Genomic DNA, 17,836 nt, shown 5'->3' with positions numbered 1-17,836 from the left:
GTTTGGAGGAGGAGGAATGCTGCCTATGACCTCAAGAACACCATCCCCACCGTCAAACATGGAGGTGGAAACATTATGCTTTGGGGGTATTTTTCTGCTAAGGGGACAGGACAACTTCACCGCATCAAAGGGACGATGGACGGGGCCATGTACCGTCAAATCTTGGGTGAGAACCTCCTTTCCTCAGCCAGGGGATGGGTATTCCAGCATGACAATGACCCAGAACACACGGCCAAGGCAACAAAAGGAGTGGCTCAAGAAGAAGCACATTAAGGTCCTGGAGTGGCCTAGCCAGTCTCCAGACCTTAATCCCATAGAAAATCTGTGGAGGGAGCCAAATGTTAGAATTGCCAAACGTCAGCCTCGAAACCTTAATGACTTGGAGAAGATCTGCAAAGAGGAGTGGGACAAAATCCCTCCTGAGATGTGTGCAAACCTGGTGGCCAACTACAAGAAATGTCTGACCTCTGTGATTGCCAAGAAGGGTTTTGCCACCAAGTACTAAGTCATGTTTTGCAGAGAGGTCAAATACTTATTTCCCTCATTAAAATGCAAATCAATTTATAACATTTTTGACATGCGTTTTTCTGGATTTTGTTGTTGTTATTCTGTCTCTCACTGTTCAAATAAACCTACCATTAAAATTATAGACTGATCATTTGTTTGTCAGTGGGCAAACGTACAAAATCAGCAGGGGATCAAATACTTTTTTCCCTCACTGTACATCTGCATTGCTTGCTGTTTGAGGATTTAGGCTGGGTTTCTGTATAGCACTGTGACATCTGCTGATGTAAAAAGGGCTTTATAAATACATTTGATTGATTTGATTTTGTAGCCTACAAGCCTTGAACATGCACATATTGCATGTGGCCTCCAGGAAACACTATACACATATCACAGCAACACTACCAAACACCGTTCCTAATAGGAGTCCATGATAAATCACACAGACACACGCATGACTTCTCGTAACATGCGCAGTCCGAGCAGACGACCGTCCCAGGCCCGCTCCTATACACCCTTTCCCACCACAGCTGCTAACCATAGCCTGCTATTGTCCTCGAACACACAAAACACTTTCCAAAAGTCCTCCCGTCAGCGTAACTCTGATGCAAATGTGAGGGATACAGTTGGCACATTCCACTGGATGGGCAGAGGGATGTCCTGGCATGTCCGATCAGAGGGAGAGAGTCTGATGATCATGAACAACCATTGTTCAGCAGAGTTCCAGGTGGCGGGTTTTAAACTTTTGTGACTATTCAATTATGTGCCATCGTGTCAGACTCGCTCAGTTAAGCACAAGCTTTACATTTTTTTGGAAAGATATCAAATACTACATTGAACAAAAATATAAATGCAACATGTAAAGTGTTGGTCCCATGTTTCATGAACTGAAATAAAAGATCCCAGAAATTCATTCACCTGACAAGTGCAGCATATCAAGAAGCTGATTAAACAGGAATGTCCACCAGAGCTGTTGTCAGAGAATTTAATGTCGTTTTAGAGAATTTGGCAGTACGTCCAACCGGCCTGAACACTAGCTGTACATTTATTAGCCCACAATACATCATTAACACTAGCTATACATTCTTTATCCCACAATAAAGAATTAACACTAGCTGGGCATTCATTTCGTTGTGCATCCACTATACGGTGCAACCAGTTTGAAAAAAGCCTGACCATCACCACCACACACACACTGGGGAAGTAGTCCGCATTCGGCAGTTGAGTTATTAAGTTCATCAGCTCCATGGTTTCCATTGACCCTGGCCTGCTGAAGGTAGGTAGGTTGGTAAGATTGGATTCAAATAAAACATGCAGTCACAACACGGCACTAAGCTGTAAAAGCTGCTTAAACTTCCCTCCTGAGCCTGAACCCTCGGAGTAACTGTGCTCTTTCATGACAGCTGACAGGAAGCAACTAGTTCCTTCCCAGCACGCCGACTTCCCAGAGCCCACTGGGGCAGCAGAGAGGCCATCACCTGTCAGATGTGTTCTGAGATGAGCATGCTTACAGTGTGCTGGGCCAGGGAGCTCAACCTTTAGAGGCGTTACGCCCCATGCATCTCAAAGAGCCATGGTGTTTTATGGAGATGAACAGCAGTGCTCTGCAAAGCCATAAAATATAGGCATATACACTACATGACCAAAAGTATGTGGACACCTGCTCATCGAACATCTCATTTCAAAATCATGGGCATTAAAACAGCCCAAGACCATTATTCCTCTTCCACCAAACTTTACAGTTGGCACTATATATATATAGATATCTATCTATCTATCTATCTATATATCTATCTATATATATATATATATATATATATACACACAGTGCCCTCCACTATTATTGGCACCCCTGTTTAAGATGTGGTCGAGGACTTCCAAAAATTCTCCTTTTTTTTTTAAACAACATAGAACCCAAATGCAAAAAAAGAGAAAAATCCAACCTTTTATTTAAGTACATTACTTTGGTGGTAAAAAAAAAAATCACACATTTAGAAAAAAAAAAACTTGAAATCATGTGTCCCACAATTATTGGCACCCCTAACAATTCCGCTGAACATTTTAATTGATTTTCTTTTAAATATATTTTTCTGTAGTTGCTAAAGTTGGTCAGGGTATCTAGGAACTTTTAATTAGTAATTCATGACTTCCTGTTTCCCTGGGGTATAAATATGACGTGACACAGAGGCCTAATTCTCTTACCCATTTGTCAACATGGCAAAGACAAGAGAACACAACATTCAAGTAAGGCAGATTTGTGTCGACCTTCATAAGTCAGGCAATGGCTACAAGAAAATAGCCACTCGCCTTAACTTGCCCGTATCTACAGTCAGAGGAATCATTAAGAAGTTTAAAACAACTGGAACAGTGACAAACAAGGCTGGAAGAGGTCCCAAGTTTATCTTGCCACAACGCACAGTGAGGAGGATGGTAAGAGAAGTAAAAAAAAGTCCTAAGCTCACTGTCACATAATTGCATCAAAGAGTGGCATCTTGGGGTCACAAAGTCTCCAAAACAACCATCAGACGCTCTCTACATGCCAACAAGCTGTTTGGGAGGCATGCAAGGAAAAAGCCTTTTCTCACTAACACTCACAAACGTAAACGTCTGGAGTTTGCTAAGCGGCACTGGGACTTCAACTGGGATCGTGTGCTTTGGTCAGATGAGACTAAGATTGAGCTTTTTGGCAACAAACACTCTAAGTGGGTCTGGCGTAAAACAAAAGATGAGTATGCCGAAAAGCACCTCATGCCCACCGTGAAGTATGGTGGAGGATCTGTGATGCTGTGGGCCTGTTTCTCTTCCAAAGGCCCTGGGAACCTTGTTAGGGTGCATGGCATTATGAACGCTTTGAACTACCAGGACATTTTAAATAAAAACCTGATGGCCTCTGCCAGAAAGCTGAAGATGGGTCGTCATTGGGTCTTTCAGCAGGATAATGATCCAAAACATGTGGCAAAATCTACACAAAAATGGTTCAGCAGTCACAAACTCAAGGACCTCCCATGGCCATCTCAGTCCCCAGACCTCAACCCAATCGAAAACCTTTGGGGCGAACTAAAGAGGAGAGTGCATAAGAGAGGACCCAGGACACTGGATGATCTAGAAAGATTGTGCAAAGAAGAATGGTCAAAGATCCCTCTCTCTGTGTTCTCCAATCTTGTGAAATGTTATAGGAGGAGATTAAGTGCTGTCTTGTTGGCAAAAGGGGGTTGTACAAAGTATTAACATCAGGGGTGCCAATAATTGTGGGACACATGATTTCAAGTTTTTATTTTTCTAAATGTGTGATTTTTTTGTTTTACACCAAAGTAATGTACTTAAATAAAAGGTTGGATTTTTCTCTTTTTTTGCATTTGGGTTCTATGTTTTTAAAAAAAGGAGAATTTTTGGAAGTCCTCGACCACATCTTAAACAGGGGTGCCAATAATTGTGGAGGGCACTGTATGTATATGTATGTATATGTATATATATGTATATATATATACACACACACACACACACACACAGTTGAAGTCGGAAGTTTACATACACTTAGGTTGGAGTCATTAAAACTCATTTTTAAACCACTCCACACATTTCTTGTTAACAAACTATAGTTTTGGCAAATCGGTTAGGACATCTACTTTGTGCATGACACAAGTAATCCTTCCAACAATTGTTTACAGACAGATTATTTCACTTATAATTCACTGTATCACAATTCCAGTGGGTCAGAAGTTTACATACACTAAGTTGACTGTGCCTTTAAACAGATTGGAAAATTCCAGAAAATGATGTCATGGCTTTAAAAGCTTCTGATAGGCTAATTGACATCATTTGAGTCATTTGGAGGTAACCTGTGGATGTATTTCAAGGCCTACCTTCAAACTCAGTGCCTCTTTGCTTGACATCATGGGAAAATCAAAAGAAATCAGCCAAGACCTCAGAAAAAAAAAAAAACTGTAGACCTCCACAAGTCTGGTTCATCCTTGGGAGCAATTTCCAAACGCCTGAAGGTACCACGTTCATCTGTACAAACAATAGTACGCAAGTATAAACACCATGGGACCACGCAGCCGTCATACCGCTCAGAAAGGAGATGCTTTCTGTCTCCTAGAGATGAACGTACTTTGGTGCGAAAAGTGCAAATCAATCCCAGAACAACAGCAAAGGATCTTGTGAAGATCCTGATGGAAACAGGTACAAAAGTATCTATATCCACAGTAAAACGAGTCCTATATCGACATAACCTGAAAGGCCGCTCAGCAAGGAAGAAGCCACTGCTCCAAAACCACCATAAAAAAGCCAGACTACGGTTTACAACTGCACATGGGGACAAAGATCGTACTTTTTGGAGAAATGTCCTCTGGTCTGATGAAACAAAAATAGAACTGTTTGGCCATAATGACCATCGTTATGTTTGGAGGAAAAAGGGGGACGCTTGCAAGCCGAAGAACACCATTCCAACCGTGAAGCACGGGGGTGGCAGCATCATGCTGTGGGGGAGCTTTGCTGCAGGAGGGACTGGTGCACTTCACAAAATAGATGGCATCATGAGGAAGGAAAATTATGTGGATATATTGAAGCAACATCTCAAGACATCAGTCAGGAAGTTAAAACTTTGTTGCAAATTGGTCTTCCAAAGTTGTGGCAAAAGGGCTTAAGGACAACAAAGTCAAGGTATTGGAGTGGCCATCACGAAGCCCTGACCTCAATCCTATAGAAAATGTGTGGGCAGAACTGAAAAAGCGTGGGTGAGCAAGGAGGCCTACAAACCTGACTCAGTTACACCAGCTCTGTCAGGAGGAATGGGCCAAAATTCACCCAACTTATTGTGAGAAGCTTGTGGAAGGCTACCCGAAACATTTGACCCAAGTTAAACAATTTAAAGGCAATGCTACCAAATACTAATTGAGTGTATGTAAACTTCTGACCCAGTGGGAATGTGATGAAATAAATAAAAGCTTAAATAAATCACTCTCTACTATTATTCTGACATTTCACATTCTTAAAATAAAGTGGTGATCCTAACTGACCTAAGACAGGGAATTTTTACTAGGATTAAATGTCAGGAATTGTGAAAAACTGAGTTTAAATGTATTTGGCTAAGGTGTATGTAAACTTCCGACTTCAACTGTATATCTTCATTTAACACTTTTTACCAACGTCTTAGCTATATTTATATTTTTTACTCGCTCAACTTTTTTCATTTCAACGTTTTCACCCTGGACGCTTTATCTGGACATGGTTCTACAGGACCTCCACCAGCCGAAGCTAACTAGTAACATTAACACTATGGCATCAAATTGCATAATATATAGGAGAACTATCGCCTTATGGTGAGGATAGCCGTGCTACAAGCACCGCTTCAGACGCAATCATTAGGCAAGGGCAATGTAAGTGTAGGAAAGGATGAAACAGCGTCTGTGCCACCAGTAAGTACAGATAGTAGTATAAATTCCCTCGCACAGTCCCCGCAGCCGGACAATTTTCTCAAGGCTTCTGTAAAGAAATGCTATCGGCATGCTCAACCGTTGTCGCTTATTCAGCCGACAGAAACCTTCAACCGGTTCTCCCCATTAAGCAACAAGTCGGAGTCAGAGGCCGAGCCACCGAAGCCTCCCACCATTAGCTCTGACAAATTGAATATTTGACTTTAAAATAATCATCCAGCAATCATACACTGTTTACCAGGAGGCAGGGCTACCGACGTAAAGGCTAATCTGAAGATGGTGCTGGCTAAGGCAAAAACTGGCGAGTGTAGAGAGTATAGGGATCTTATTATCCACGTCGGCACCAACGATGATAGGATGAAACAGTCAGAGGTCACCAAGAGCAACATAGCTTCAGCGTGTAAATTAGCTCAAAAGATGTGTCGGCATCGAGTAATTGTCTCTGGCCCCCTCCCAGTTAGGGCGAGTGATGAGCTCTACAGCAGTCTCACAACTCGCTGGTTGAAAACTGTTTTCTGCCCCTCCCAAAATATAGAATTTGAAGATAATTGGCCCTCTTTCTGACACTCACCCACAAACAGGACCAAGCCTGGCCTGATGAGGAGTGACGGACTCCATCCTAGCTGGAGGGGTGCGCTCATCTTATCTACCAACATAGGCAGGGCTCTAACTCCTCTAGCTCCACAATGAGATAGGGTGCAGGCCAGGCAGCAGGCTTAGTGGAGTCTGCCACTAGCACAGTCAGCTCAGCTATCCCCATTGAGACCGTGTCTGTGCCTCGATCTAGGTTGAGCAAAACTAAACATGGCGGTGTTTGCTTTAGCAAAAAATAGTGCTACTTAATGTTAGATCCCTCACTTCCAAGGCAGTTATGATCAATTAACTAATCACTGATCATAATCTTGATGTGATTGGCCTGACTGAAACATGGCTTAAGCCTGATTAATTTACTGTGTTAAATGAGGCTTTCCGCCTGGTTACACTAGTGACCATATCCCCCACATTTACATTTGCTAACATTTACGAGATCAAATGTCAATTTACTCCCCCCAAAATTACTGCGTTTTCATCTTTTGAGCTTCTAGTCATTAAGTCTATGCAGCCTACTCAATCACGTTTCATTAGGTACTGTTTACAGGCTTCCTGGGCCGTCTAAAGAGTTCCTCACTGAGTTCCCTGAATTCCTATCGGACCTTGTAGTCATGGCAGATATTCTAATTTTTGGTGACTTTAATATTCACATGGAAAAGTCCACAGACCCACTCCAAAAGGCTTTCGGAGCCATCATCGACTCAGTGGGTTTTGTCCAACATGTCTCCGGACCTACTCATTGCCCCAGTCATACCCTAGATCTAGTTTTGGCCCGTGGAATAAATATTGTGGATCTAAATGTTTTTCCTCATAACCCTGGACTATCGGCCCACCATCTTATTAGGTTTGCAATTGCAACAAATAATCTGCTCAGACCCCAACCAAGGACCATCAAAAGCCATGCTTATAAATTCTCGGACAACCCAAAGATTCCTAGAGGCCCTTCCAGACTCCCTCCACCTACTCAAGGAAGTCAGAGTACAAAAATCAGTTAACTACCTAACTGAGGATCTACATTTAACCTTGCTTAATACCCTAGATACAGTAGCACCCCTAAATACAAAAAACGTATGTCACAATAAACTAGCTCCCTGGTATACAGAAAGTACCAGAGCCATGAAGCAAGCCTCCAGAAAATTGGAACGGAAATGGCGCTCCACCAAACTGGAAGTCTTCTTACTAGCTTGGAAAGAAAGTACAGAGCAATATCAAAAGAGCCCTCACTGCTGCTCGATCATCCTATTTTTCAAACCAAATTGACGAGAATAAGAACAATCCAACATTTCTATTTGATACTGTCGCAAAGCTAACTAAAAAGCAGCATTCCCCAAAAGAGGATGCCTTTCACCTCAGCAGTGATGAATTCATGAACTTCTTCTACTAAAAGATCATGATCATTAGAAAGCAAATTACAGACTCCTCATTGAATCTGCGTATTTCTCCAAAGCTCAGCTGCCCTGAGTCTGCACAAAACTGCCAGGACCTAGGATCAATGGAGACACTCAAGTTTTTTAATCCTATATCTCTTGACACATTCATGAAAATAGTAATGGCCTCTAAACCTACAAGCTGCATACTGGACCCTATTCCAACTAAACTACTGAAAGAGCTACTTCCTGTGCTTGGCCCTCCTCTGTTGAACATAATAAATGGGTCCCTATCCACTGGATGTGTACCAAACTCACTAAAAGTGGCAGTAATAAAGCCTCTTGAAAAAGCCAAACCTTGACCCAGAAAATATTTTTTTAAAACACGAATCGGCCTATATCGAATCTCCCATTCCTCTCAAAGATTTTAGAAAAGGCTGCTGTGCAGCAACTCACTGCCTTCCTGAAGACAAAATATTTATACGAAACGCTTCAGTCTGGTTTTAGACCCCATCATAGCACTGAGACCGCACTCGTGAAGGTGGTAAATTACCTTTTAATGGCGTCAGACCAAGGCTCTGCATCGGTCCTCGTGCTCCTAGACCATAGTGCTGCTTTTGACACCATTGATCACCACATTATTTTGGAGAGATTGGAAACCTTAATTGGTCTGCACGGACAAGTTCTTGCCTGGTTTAGATCTTATCTGTCGGAAAGATATCAGTTCGTCTCTGTGGATGGTTTGTCCTCTGACAAATCAATTGTAAGTTTTAGTGTTCCTCAAGGTTCCATTTTAGGACCACTATTGTTTTCACTATATATTTTACCTCTTGGTGATCTCATTCGGAAACACAATGTTAACTTTCATTGCTATGCGGACGACACACAGCTCTACATTTCGATGAAACATGGTGAAGCCCCAAAATTGCCTACCCTGGAAGCATGTGTTTCAGACATAAGGAAGTGGATGGCGGCAATTGTTTTACTTTTAAACTTGGACAAAACAGAGATGCTAGTTCTAGGTCCCAAGAAACAAAGAGATCTTCTGTTGGATCTGACAATTAATCTTGATGGTTGTACAGTCGTCTAAAAAGAAATAAAAAACTGAAGGACCTCGGCGTTACCCTGGACCCTGATCTCTCTTTTAACTAATATATCAAGAATATTTGAAGGACTGTTTTTCTCCATCTTCGTGACATTCAGAAACGTTTTGTCCAAAAATGATGCAGAAAAGCTAATCCTTGCTTTTGTCACTTCTAGATTAGACTACTGCAATGCTCTACTCTCCGGCTACCCGGATAAAGCACTACATAAACTTCAGTTAGTGCTAAACACAGCTGCTAGAATCTTGACTAGAACCAAAAAATTTGATCATATTACTTATCAATATACTTTTTAAAAAGACAGCTTTTCATCTATCCAGACGCCCAGATATTTGTAAGCACGGACACGATCAACGTGGACACCATCCAAAGTACATACAGTGCATTCGGAAAGTATTCAGACCCCTTGACCTTTTCCACTTTGTTTTACGTTACTGTGTTTTACGTTACAGTCTTATTCTAAAATGGATTTCATTTATTTTTTCCCCTCATCAATCTACACACAATACCCCTTAAAGACAAAGTGAAAACAGGTTTTTAGAAATGTTGCAAATGTATTAAAAAAACTGAAATACCTTATTTACATAAGTATTCAGACCCTTTGCTAGAAGACTCGAAATTGAGCTCAGGTTTCCATTGATCATCCTTAAGATGTTTCTACAACTTGATTGGAGTAAACCTGTGGTAAATTCAATTGATTGGACATGATTTGGACATGATTTGGAAAGGCACACACACACACACACATGTCTATATAAGGTCCCACAGTTGACAGGGCATGTCAGAGCCATGAGGTCGTAGGAATTGTCTGTAGAGCTCAGAGACAGGATTGCAATCGGGGGAGAAGGGCCTTGGTCAGGGAAGTGACCAAGAACAGGATGGTCACTCTGACAGAGCTCCAGAGTTCCTTTGTGGAGAACATTCCAGAAGAACAACCATCTCTGCAGAACTCCACCAATCAGGTCTTTATGGTAGAGTGGCCAGACGGAAGCCACTCCTCAGTAAAAGGCACGACAGCCCGCTTGGAGTTTGCCAAAAGCCACCTAAAGGACTCAGACCATGAGAAACAAGATTCTCTGGTCTGATGAAACCAAGATTGAACATTTTGGCCTGAATGCCAAGCTTCACATCTGGAGGAAACCTGGCACCATCTCTACAGTGAAGGATGGTGGTGGCAGCATCATGCTGTGGTGATGTTTTTCAGCGGGACTGGGAGACAGTCAGGATCGAGGGAAAGATGTACGGAACAAAGTACAGAGAGATCCTTGATGAAAACCAGCTCCAAAGCGCTCAGGACCTCAGACTGGGGCCAAGGTTCACCTTCCAACAGGACAACGACCCTAAGCACACAGCCAAGACAACGCAGAAGTGGCATCGGGACAAGTCTCTGAATGTCCTTCAGTGGCCCAGCCAGAACACGGACTTGAACCCGAACGAACATCTCTGGAGAGACCTGAAAATAGCTGTGCAGCGACGCTCCCAATCCAACCTGACAGAGATTGAGAGGACCTGCAGAAAAGAAATGGGAGAAACTCCCCAAATACAGGTGTGCCAAGCTTGTAGCATCATACCCAAGAAGACTCGAGGCTGTAATCGCTGCCAAAGGTGCTTCAACAAAGTACTGAGTAAAAGGGTCTGAATACTTATGTAAATGTGACATTTCACCCAAAAGAATGTATTAGCTAACATTTCTAAAAACCTGTTTTTGCTTTGTCATTATTAGGCATTGTGTGTAGATTGATGAGGGGAACACATTTATTAAATACATTTTAGAATAAGGTTGTAATGTAACAAAATGTGGAAAAAGTCAAGGGGTCTGAATACTTTCCGAATGCAAATTATGCTTAAATCAGACTTATTTTGATGTACGCTAAAGAACAACATAGTTAGTTTTACCTGCATCCAGTCCTAATATCAGGTAAATAAAGTTTTTCTGTAATATAATTAAGTCAGACTAGGTCAGATAGGGCCTGGTCAACCGTGGGGGCAATAATATACACAACAGTATCGTCGGCATACAAGTGCAGGTTACCATTTTTTACAGACAAGTCGATATTGTTAATGTAAACCTTAAAAAGTATAGGACCCAGAATCGACCCCTGCGGGACACCTTTCATAATATCCTGGAAACCTGATTTAACACCATCAGTACAGTTAACCACATCATTTATAACTAAGAATGCAGCAGAGATAGTGCTATGACCTGGTCTAAAACCTGACTGATGTACATTTAGAATACATTTAAAAGATAAATTAGATCTTAGCTGAGAATTCATCAAAGATTCAAATGTTTTAGCTAGGCAAGAAAGTTTAGAAATAGGCCGATAATTATTTAGGGTCACCACCTTTGTGAAGGGGGAGTACATGGGCCGCCTTCCAAACTTTGGGGATAGTACCAGATATAATCATCAGGTTAAAAATATGGGTTAACGATTCAGCAAACAGGGTGGCAGACAGTCTGCAGCAAAAACGGATCATGCATATCAGCTCTTAAGCAAGGCATATACAGTGGGGAAAAAACGTATTTAGTCAGCCACCAATTGTGCAAGTTCTCCCACTTAAAAAGATGAGAGAGGCCTGTAATTTTCATCATAGGTACACGTCAACTATGACAGACAAATTGAGAAAAAAAATCCAGAAAATCACATTGTAGGATTTGTAATGAATTTATTTGCAAATTATGGTGGAAAATAAGTATTTGGTCACCTACAAACAAGCAAGATTTCTGGCTCTCACAGACCTGTAACTTCTTCTTTAAGAGGCTCCTCTTTCCTCCACTCGTTACCTGTATTAATGGCACCTGTTTGAACTTGTTATCAGTATAAAAGACACCTGTCCACAACCTCAAACAGTCACACTCCAAACTCCACTATGGCCAAGACCAAAGAGCTGTCAAAGGACACCAGAAACAAAATTGTAGACCTGCACCAGGCTGGGAAGACTGAATCTGCAATAGGTAAGCAGCTTAGTTTGAAGAAATCAACTGTGGGAGCAATTATTAGGAAATGGAAGACATACAAGACCACTGATAATCTCCCTCGATCTGGGGCTCCACGCAAGATCTCACCCCGTGGGGTCAAAATGATCACAAGAACGGTGAGCAAAAATCCCAGAACCACACGGGGGGACCTAGTGAATGACCTGCAGAGAGCTGGGACCAAAGTAACAAAGCCTACCATCAGTAACACACTACGCCGCCAGGGACTCAAATCCTGCAGTGCCAGACGTGTCCCCCTGCTTAAGCCAGTACATGTCCAGGCCCGTCTGAAGTTTGCTAGTGTGCATTTGGATGATCCAGAAGAGGATTGGGAGAATGTCATATGGTCAGATGAAACCAAAATAGAACTTTTTGGTAAAAACTCAACTCGTCGTGTTTGGAGGACAAAGAATGCTGAGTTGCATCCAAAGAACACCATACCTACTGTGAAGCATGGGGGTGGAAACATCATGCTTTGGGGCTGTTTTCTGCAAAGGGACCAGGACGACTGATCCGTGTAAAGGAAAGAATGAATGGGGCCATGTATCGTGAGATTGAGTGAAAACCTCCTTCCATCAGCAAGGGCATTGAAGATGAAACGTGGCTGGGTCTTTCAGCATGACAATGATCCCAAACACACCGCCCGGGCAACGAAGGAGTGGCTTCGTAAGAAGCATTTCAAGGTCCTGGAGTGGCCTAGCCAGTCTCCAGATCTCAACCCCATAGAAAATCTTTGGAGGTAGTTGAAAGTCCGTGTTGCCCAGCGACAGCCCAAAAACATCACTGCTCTAGAGGAGATCTGCATGGAGGAATGGGCCAAAATACCAGCAACAGTGTGTGAAAACCTTGTGAAGACTTACAGAAAACGTTTGACCTGTGTCATTGCCAACAAAGGGTATATAACAAAGTATTGAGAAACTTTTGTTATTGACCAAATACTTATTTTCCACCATAATTTGCAAATAAATTCATTAAAAATCCTACAATGTGATTTTCAGGATTTTTTTTCTCATTTTGTCTGTCATATTTGACGTGTACCTATGATGAAAATTACAGGCCTCTCTCATCTTTTTAAGTGGGAGAACTTGCACAATTGGTGGCTGACTAAATACTTTTTTCCCCCACTGTACATCAATCTTACATCAATGTTAAGCAAGGCATATAGCACATCACAGATAGTAAATTGTTGAAATGAAAACAAAGATTGACTAGAAGTTGAAGGGTTAACCGTCGAGTCAGCTAGAGGCTGGCAGAGGGAAGAGCAGGCGATTGACTGACCAGGGTCAATACACATTTTTACATTTTAGTCATTTAGCAGATGCTCTTATCCAGAGCGACTTACAGTTAGTGAGTGCATACATTTTTCATACTGGCCCCCCGTGGGAATCGAACCCACAACCCTGGCGTTGCAAGCATGCTCTACCAACTGAGCTACAGGAGGCCGTCGTTTCTCTAAAATAAAAAGCCTGCCGAGATAAAAATTTATTAAAAGCATCACTTATCCCATTCTTCTCAGTTATGATGCCATAGTCAGTCAGATAATTATAATTGTCAAAAAGAAATAAAAAAAAATCGCTTCTTAGCAAAGAGCCATTTCTTAAGCAAGCATTTTGCTAGGACTGTCTGGGAGTGGGGAGGGGAAAACTGAAAATTAGCAATTATTGGCAGAGGTTTGGAACCTTTATTGGTCTATTCACTAATTTACTGCATGGTGATGTCACCATGGAAGGCCAAAACTCCATCCAACTAAAACAGGCAGAAATTTCAGGCAGTTTTTTCCAAACAGCTCTTACACTTAAAGGGGCATTATCATTTTCACAATATTATCCCAACCTCTGTGTGAAAATTTTAAAACACAGGAAATTCACGTTTTCGACTGCACTGGGCCTTTAAATACTCGCTGTAGATCACTATACTGATTGCACAATATGTTTCAAGTGGGAATAATTCATGAGGATACAATCCCACTATTTTAGCAAATCCTCCTTTTGAGAATGTCACAGTAAGGAAAATTCATCACAATGTGAACATCTTATTCAATATGAAGAATTGAGGTGAAGCGTCTCTTGACTTGCTTACCATCCTTGAAGTGGTTGACTCATTACAAAGCTCATCCTTCAAAACACACAATCACCTGAATGAATATAGATCTTATGTACAGTAAGCACACAAGACCAGTGGCATGGCAGTTCAGGGTACCTCAACTCTGATTTCTATACCCCACGACACAGGGTTGAAACAACAACTCAGAATATTCAACACCAGCTTGTTAAGAAAACCCGGCTGCCAGAACATTTAGGCCTCTGTTGGAGAGGCCCATATAAAAGTTGCATAATATGTCCTCCCGGATCTGTCAACACGTACATTCTGCACATTTCAACAGGCACTCGAAGAGTCATTTTTATTGATTACTGATTCATAATCATGCGCTTACAGCTACCATTAGGTGAACCAACAAGGCATAGTCTTTTCTACCTGAGATGTTGAGCAAGATAGCACTACTAGATATCTATGACCAAGTAATTTCACTCACTGTGCACGCCCTGCAGACAGGAAAGAGCAATAAGTGCAATAAGTGCACTGTAAAGACTGAGTGACAAGCCTAATACAGTTAGTAGTTTGTGGCTTGCTGCCTGGCATATTGAAGGCAGGCGAACAGGCTGTTGCCTTCAATATGCCAGCAGGAGATGAATCATGCATCAATTCAAACTGTAACAGGAAGGCTTGGAGTCAAGGGATACAGTGGGGAGAACAAGTATTTGATACACTGCCGATTTTGCAGGTTTTCCTACTTACAAAGCATGTAGAGGTCTGTAATTTTATCATAGGTACACTTTAACTGTGAGAGACAGAATCTAAAACAAAAATCCAGAAAATCACATTGTATGATTTTTAAGTAATTAATTTGCATTTTATTGCATGACATAAGTATTTGATACATCAGAAAAGCAGAACTTAATATTTGGTACAGAAACCTTTGTTTGCAATTACAGCGATCAAACGTTTCCTGTAGGTCTTGACCAGGTTTGCACACACTGCAGCAGGGATTTTGGCCCACTCGTCCATACAGACCTTCTCCAGAGCCTTCAGGTTTCGGGGCTGTCGCTGGGCAATACGGACTTTCAGCTCCCTCCAAAGATGTTCTATTGGGTTCAGGTCTGGAGACTGGCTAGGCCACTCCAGGACCTTGAGATGCTTCTTACGGAGCCACTCCTTAGTTGCCCTGGATGTGTGTTTCGGGTCGTTGTCATGCTGGAAGACCCAGCCACGACCCATCTTCAATGCTCTTACTGAGGGAAGGAGGTTGTTGGCCAAGATCTCACGATACATGGCCCCATCCATCCTCCCCTCAATACGGGGCAGTCGTCCTGTACCCTTTGCAGAAAAGCATCCCCAAAGAATGATGTTTCCACCTCCATGCTTCACGGTTGGGATGGTGTTCTTGGGGTTGTACTCATCCTTCTTCTTCCTCCGAACACAGCAAGTGGAGTTTAGACAAAAAAGCTCAATTTTTGTCTCATCAGACCACATGACCTTCTCCCATTCCTCCTCTGGATCATCCAGATGGTCATTGGCAAACTTCAGACGGGCCTTGTGTGCGCTGCAGGATTTTAATCCATGACGGCATAGTGTGTTACTAATGGTTTTCTTTGAGACTGTGGTCCCAGCTCTCTTCAGGTCATTGACCAGGTCCTGCCGTGTAGTTCTGGGCTGATCCCTCACCTTCCTCATGATCATTGATGCCCCACGAGGTGAGATCTTGCATGGAGCCCCAGACTGAGGGTGATTGACCATCATCTTGAACTTCTTCCATTTTCTAATAATTGCGCCAACAGTTGTTGCCTTCTCACCTGCTGCTTGCCTATTGTCCTGTAGCCCATCCCAGCCTTGTGTAGGTCTACAATGTTATCCCTGATGTCCTTACACAGCTCTCTGGTCTTGGCCATTGTGGAGTTGTTGGAGTCTGTTTGATTGAGTGTGTGGACAGGTGTCTTTTATACAGGTAGCGAGTTCAAACAGGTGCAGTTAATACAGGTAATGAGTGGAGAACAGGAGGGCGTCTTAAAGAAAAACTAACAGGTCTGTGAGAGCCGGAATTCTTACTGGTTGGTAGGTGATCAAATACTTATGTCATGCAATAAAATGCAAATTAATTACTTAAAAATCATACAATGTGATTTTCTGGATTTTTGTTTTAGATTCCGTCTCTCACAGTTGAAGTGTACCTATGATAAAAATTACAGACCTCTACATGCTTTGTAAGTAGGAAAACCTGCAAAATTGGCAGTGTATCAAATACTTGTTCTCCCCACTGTAGCTAGCTAGCTGCTACCAGAGAGACACCAGGGGAGTTGCCACTATGCCAGGGCCTGTGAGACCAGGGCTAGCTAGCTACTACCAGAAGAATCAGGAAAGTAGAGTTTAGGCCCTTACCTCACAGCAAACTATTCACCACCACTGCTCCCCATAGTCCCTTATCCACACAAGCACAGAGGAGCCAGGGAACACTCTTCAAAGCTCTGCCGAGGGAGGGGTTGACTTTGTGGGTAAAAGAAACAACAAACCAGAGGAATTGAGTGAAGTGAAGATTTTGCACCGACTGCAGTGCTTATGAAACACCTTTCTAGGAAGACTTGAGCCGGCAGGTTCTCAGAAGTCAAACCAGGGCGCCTGATGGAATAGGTCCATCTTATCTTGTGATACTGAAGGGTGACATGATGAAACTATAGACACGTTGATCTGTTTAGCTTTTGGTGAGGAAGGCAAAGGTGATACAGTCACACACACTATATTCAATACAAGCATGTGAAAGCAAAGTTCACAGAGTGGTGGTGGGTAATTGTAGTAGAACAGTTGTTTTGACACACAGTTACTCAATATTGTTCACCACTGAAAAGGTGCAATGTTGTCAAACAAGTTTCCAGATATCTCTGATAAAATTGGGAACATGAGACTAAGCACTGTAGTTACTCAAGATAGAATGAATGATTAGTTCTAGGCTACTCCAAAAATAGGGCATGTTAGCCTCCATTTCGTAATGGTCTAGACAGATATTAGATAGGCAAAATCCTGCAAATTAAAGATATTAGAAGTAAAATAATGGAAAAATATATATTTTTTCAGCTACAGCTAAAAACAAATAAGGGAATAGGCCAACCATAGATGAACATGTGTCACCGTCATAGGCAGGCATCCGGTGAGGAGGAGTCAGGAGACAGACTGCGAGATGGTACATTCACTAAAATATCATTCCACAACTGTAACATCAAGTGAGGCATTACAGAAAGAGACTGTCCAAAAAGGCATTGTCTTCATGTTGCCAGAAGGCGCAGGAAACGTCAAAGTAACGTGAAGCAAAGTCCCTATGCAGTAAAGCCTAATATTGCACAGAGTAATCACAGGTAGACTTTCCAAACTGCTGACATCTGTGTGCGAGGGTATAATCTAATGCGTTGCAAATAGTATCATGAGGATAGCTGGCAGCAACATTTTTCCCTTGGCCATAATAACACTGAAGCAAGCAATGAAGAAGCATCTTCATTTCTTAAGATTTACAGTCACTGCGGTTTGCCTCATTAACAGATCCAAAATTTGCAAGCACTGAATTTCCCCAGCTCTAAATTCTCAGAGATACTGTACAGCGTGAAAGGCAAGGCTGAGACTAAACCGGATTCATTATTTCTGAAAAATTGGTCACTGCTAATCTAACATCGAATGGAAGTCTAATAACGTTTTGGTATTACTGAGAATGATATTGGGTATTCACTGGGTCATTCATTTCATTTAAAGTTAATACAATGAATGAATAAAGGAACAGCTGTCACACAGCTCATTGGGATCATGATGGCGCACCGGAAG

At 42.2% G+C, this 17,836-nt stretch overlaps 1 protein-coding gene across 4 annotated transcripts in view; it reads right to left on the bottom strand.

Annotated features, from left to right (window-relative positions):
- LOC121557833 (glycerophosphodiester phosphodiesterase domain-containing protein 5-like) overlaps positions 1–17,836 on the bottom strand; it is a 97,584-nt gene that overhangs the window by 62,056 nt on the left and 17,692 nt on the right. Inside the window, exon 1 of one of the 4 annotated variants that reach the window (XM_045214426.1) lies at positions 16,412–16,495. The exons of the other annotated variants lie outside the window; for them this stretch is intronic. The gene's annotated coding sequence lies outside the window, so the exon portion shown is untranslated. Of the gene's footprint in view, positions 1–16,411; positions 16,496–17,836 lie in introns of those variants that run through there. 4 annotated transcript variants of the gene reach the window in all.

The sequence above is a fragment of the Coregonus clupeaformis genome, chromosome 5 (assembly GCF_020615455.1).
Source record: "Coregonus clupeaformis isolate EN_2021a chromosome 5, ASM2061545v1, whole genome shotgun sequence".
Lineage (NCBI taxonomy): Eukaryota > Metazoa > Chordata > Actinopteri > Salmoniformes > Salmonidae > Coregonus > Coregonus clupeaformis.
The sequence above is the reverse complement of the archived record's forward strand: the minus strand, read 5'-3'. Positions and strand labels throughout refer to the sequence as shown.